This window comes from Tiliqua scincoides, chromosome 7 (assembly GCF_035046505.1).
Source record: "Tiliqua scincoides isolate rTilSci1 chromosome 7, rTilSci1.hap2, whole genome shotgun sequence".
Lineage (NCBI taxonomy): Eukaryota > Metazoa > Chordata > Lepidosauria > Squamata > Scincidae > Tiliqua > Tiliqua scincoides.
Window position 1 is genome coordinate 67,158,180 of NC_089827.1, and position 5,303 is coordinate 67,163,482.

Below are 5,303 nucleotides of genomic sequence, written 5' to 3' on the forward strand. Positions count from 1 at the left end.
AGACATCAGGAAGAATGCTCCCAGCTTTTCCTGTTTTATTTAAAGGGACCACAAGAGGAAAGAGCAAAATGAGGACGTAAGGAGCCTGATCGCCCCCTCCGAATCCACTTCCCGATTAATTTTGAAGTACTTGTGACTCTGTCCCACACAGCCTGCGTGATGTGTGCTAATTTGGATGTATCAAGTAATTATTAAAAGTCTTTGATATTCATAAATGAGCCACAACTTTCAAAGCCATTAATTATTGAGTCCCCCAAATGAGTCAGCCCCACCAGCCAGCAATAAATATTTCATATTTTCTGGAAGCAAACGCAAGCATTACTTTTAACTTATTGTTATAATACAGTATTCGGCCTTAGCAGCTTTCACGTTTGAAGCACTTGGAATTTTAATTTCAGAAGATATTTTTTGGTACCCTGTTTGTTCAAATGCATTAAAACTACCCTCTTGTCGATGGGTGGTCCAGTGGTAGCACTGTGGCTAGAAAATCTGAGGACCAAAATGATGTTGAAATGAACAGGTATTAGCCTTGTTTTGCCTAGATTTTATTTTAAATTAATAGCTCAAGTCCCATCAGGGATTGGAACAGCAAGACAGCAAGGCCACTAGGAGGCTTTAACCCTACCAACACCAAAGCCCTGATCTATGGGGTGCCTCTAAGGAGAGTTTTTTCCTTGGGCTACATAGCAAGCAGATCAGTTCCCCCTCATGCAGGGCCCATGAGAGAGGGTGCAGAGGCTAAATTGTACCCAGACCTGGGGTCAAAAAGGGGGTCCAGGAGTCAAACGAGGGCCTGAAAATTTCCCGCAATCTTACATTTTCTAATCCCACCAGGGCCCATGAGAGAGAGGGGTGCAGGGGGTACACTGTACTTTGGCTCAGGGTCAAAAAGGGGGCCCATGAGCCAAAAGGGGGGAGCTGGAAATTTCCTGGGATCTCAGAAAACATTTGCATATATTGTGTTAAGACAAGCATTCATGTTTTGCGTGAGCCACATAGTTGTACAAATGTTACCCTGCACGTGCCTGATCTTGGAAGCTAAGCAGGGTCAGGCCTGGTTAGTATTTGGATGGGAGACGGCCTGGGAATACCGGGTGCTGTAGGCTTATACCATAGTCTTTCGACACTGAAGGTTGCCAACCGTTTATGGTCCCAATGATCGTATGAAATAATGATCCAATGGATCATATATTGTTAGCTGCCTTGAATCCCCTTCAGTGTGAGAGAAAGGCAGGATACAAATCTAATAAATAAATAAATGAGAAGGAAAGGGGCCCAAAAGAAACTTTGTACTACCTAATAAAATTCCATTCAGAAGCCCAGCTCTCATGAATTGGGTTCATGGTAGCAGATAGAATTCAGGATCGCCCCCCCCCCCCGCTGCAGTGTAGATTTATGGGGGGGCCTTGATTCAGTTACAGAAACTAGATCCTTAAAAAAAAAAATCTAAGCTCATCACCTATTTATATGATACATGTAGGTTGTCTTTTGTCATCACAAGTACATATTACTTCCGAACAAGCATCTGCAACATTTGTTTTACAACAACACAGCCAAGGTAACTGGATGGCCCTGGAGGACTCTGCCATTGTTCCCAGTTATGATTCAGTAGATCTGAAGAAGGAAAGAAACCTGAGACAGCGTTTGTGTAAAGCGTCTTGACCTTGTAGCTCTTGTGTGGTTGTTGAAACAAATTGAAATCTGAGTCAGGAGCTAAGAAAGGAGTGCAAGCAACATCTCGAGACATTTGAGAAAGTGACAGCAGAATCATAGCCTTGGGCCAGAGTCATAGCCATCAAGGCTCTTCCACTTGAGCCTTCTGTACAGAAGGCCATCTCAGGGAAGGGTAATCATGCAGCTTCCTCTTGGGAAAATAAATGGAATCCAGGAGATTCAACATTTCCCCATAAGCGCCTCTTATGCTAGGACAATGGATTCTAGAAGAGAAGAAGTGGAAGCCAACGAATGCCTTTAAGAGGGGATTGGACAGCTTTCTGGAGGAAAAGTTCACCATGGGTTACAAGTCATGGTAGGTATGTGCAAGCTCCTGGTTTTAGAGGTAGGCTACCTCAGATTGCCAGATGCAGAGAAATGCAGGTTGTGTCGTGTTGTCTTGTGTACTCCCTGAGGCATTTGGTGGGCCAGTAGGAGATACAGGAAGCTGGACTAGATGGGCTTTTGGCCTGATCCAACAGGGCTCTTCTTACGTTCTTAGGGCAAGAAATTTATCATCACCACCTCCACCAGCAGGTGCCTATCTCAAGTCCAGTGTGCCCTTCTCCCTCTCAGAGAGAAACAAATTGCCTTGTGAGAAGACAAAGGGAGAGCCAGTGAAGCCAAGGATCACCCATCGAAGGAGATAGGGTGACTTCTGTGTTTTTGCCACCGTTCTTGGTGTTTTGGATTGTTGGCATTGTTGATTGTGGGTGGAAATAGTCCTAAGGATGTTGGTCACCATGTGTTTTCATGATCTGCTGAGGGACAAGGAGGAATTGGGATGCCATGATCCAGTGTGTAGTGGACAGGGGGAGATTGTGCAACAGGCACAGAGCAGGCCATTACAGGAGAAGAAATGTAAGAAATGGAGCTCTGCATCTTCTGCCCCCAGCCAGAATAGTCCTGGTAGCCTTGGCAACAGTCTCCAGGCCCTTAAAATGCTACTGCTTAATGTCAAGTCAGTGAATAATAAAACCTATGTCATCCAGATGAACAAGCTGACCTGGTTACGTGTAATGCAGACCTGGCTGAGTGAAGATGGATGGGGTGTTTATTGCAGCTTTGTCCACCAGATTTCCAACAGCAAGCAAAGTATGGGGAAGAGTAGGGGGAGTTGCAATGATCTATCAAGAGTCCATGCACCTTGTTTGGCAATCATCTATTTTTTAGTGCCTTACACCTAGGGGTAAGCGATTCAACCAGAGTAGGGATTCTGTTGGTGTACTACCCACCTCACTGCTCAACAGTTTCGCTATCTGGGAGCTGCCATTGATCTTCTCCAGATACAAACTTTTGGGGGATTTCATGCCAAGTAGCCCCAAATGTGCAAAAGCATAGGATTTAGGCTTCCATGAATGCCTCCAAGATGGCCTCCAATCAACTGGGGGTCATCCTGGTGGATAATCTATGATGGGGATTAGACAGGAGGGATGTGTCCCTGTTGGTCCTTCTGGATCTCTCAGTGGTTTTCGATGCCATCACCCAATATTCCCATTAAGGTAGCTGCTCAGTGCTTCTGGATGCAGAGCGATTATGTCAAACACCATTGCCGGACTTCTGGGAACACTGAACTTGGCTTCAATGAAGATTGTGGATGGAGTTCAAGGAGAACAATGCCATCAACCATGGTATCCTTCTGGACTGTCTTGCCAGGTTTGGATTCAGGGACACCATGGTGTAGTGGCTCAGTGACTTTTTTTTGTTTCCATGAGGTTTTGATTGAAAATGTTGGTACATTTTCCTTTTTATTATGCATGATTCCTTTCTTGATTTTTTAATGAATTGATTTGTAATCTTCTGATTATATTCTAACAGACCCCCTTGAGGACCTCTTAGGCAGTGGAAAGGCAGCATGTAAGGTCAATAAAGTATGCACTACTAAAATCTATGTGGTTCCATTGCCAATGTTCTATGGAGAATGTCCTGTATTCTGAGGCATTTGCCCTGTGAAAAAGGAATTATTTAAGTTAGCCCACTGATATCACAACACAGGCATGCCCTCGTATCTGATGCCTGTGCTAAGGGTTTTCCATAGCCAAAATAACACCATCTTAACATCAGCACACTGATTCTGCATTTGGTCTTAAAGATGTTGTTGGCATGAAGCTATAAGCCGTCCCTCACCCTGTCCTAGAGATAAGGGGCCCTCAGGAGCCAGCCTGCAAAAACAGTACTCCAGAGCAGGGGTGCCCAAACCCTGGCCCTGGGGCCACTTGCAGCCCTTGAGGCCTCTCAATGCGGCCCTCAGGGAGCCCCCAATCTCCAATGAGCCTCTGGCCCTCTGGATATTTGTTGGAGCCCAAACTGGCCCGACACAAATGCTCTCAGTGTGAGGGTGACTGTTTAACATCTCGCATGAGCTGAGGCATGTGGGCTCCCTCCACTGCTTGTTGTTTCACGTCTGTGATGCAGTAGTGGCAGCAAAGGCCAGCCTTGCTTTGTGCGAGGCCTTTTATAAGCCTTGAGCTATTGCAAGACCTTCATTCGTTCATATAAGTTCATCTTTAATATATTCATTTATGTTAACTTATGTAAATTTATTCAAATTTTTAATATAAATTAATTCTTTTTTCCCCCGGCCCCCGACACAGTGTCAGAAAGACGACGTGGCCCTCCTGCCAAAAACTTTGGACACCCCTGCTCCAGAGCAAGGGCAACCTGTGTCAAACTGCCTGTGGTTTCCTTTATCTCACCAGAACAGTCCAGCTCACCATGTCAAAGGGTGGAGGGGTAGGCCAGAGCGAGGGGGACTGGGCAGTGAAGGTAGAAAGTTACTGGGCCCTTGCTCCTTTGCTTTGCTAGACATGCTTATAGGCTAAAATGTGTATAAAAGCTGGCTCATTCAGTTTACACTCTGCACATGATCTCAGGAACATCCTCCTTGTGCCTTGCTTTGGTACCAGCAATAAAACGTTGACCTCTACTACACCTTCCCTCAGAGTGTTTGATTGGATACTTGCACGCTGGGAAAAAACCTCACGCTGCCTTTGGGGGTTCAGAGGCATCATATCCATGGGGGTTCTGTTCCGGAAACTCCCGTGGTTAATTGAAACCGTGGATACGAGTGAATGCCCCACACCCTCCGGAGGTGAGGGAGCTCCCCACATTTCCAGAGGGTCATCCGAGCCCAGCAGAGGCCATGGACATCCTTCTGCAACTTTTGCTCAGCTCAGACTGAGCCTTAGAGGCAAAAACATGCAATTTCTGGTTTTTCCCAAAAACCGGAAATGACTTTTTAATGCCTTATAAGACATTTGGAGGCCCAGGGACACTCCCCCTTGCCCCCTGGGGTGCAGGCAGGGGGGCCCTGCAGACTTGATCCATGGATAAGTGAATCCATGGATATTGGGGCTTAGAGCAGCCATTGAACAGGGTGTAGCGACTACTTCTCAGCTTTGCTCAGGACCCAGAAGTCCCAGCTCCGGGCACTGTGGCCCCTTGCGTTCCACTGGACAGCATCTCACGTAATACCAGTGATACGCGTACAACCATTTGAAAAACACTGGCTTAGATGATAAAAGCATGCATTTCTATAAAATATAGTCTAGGCTGGTTAAGCATTATCAATAATTTATCAATTAAATATG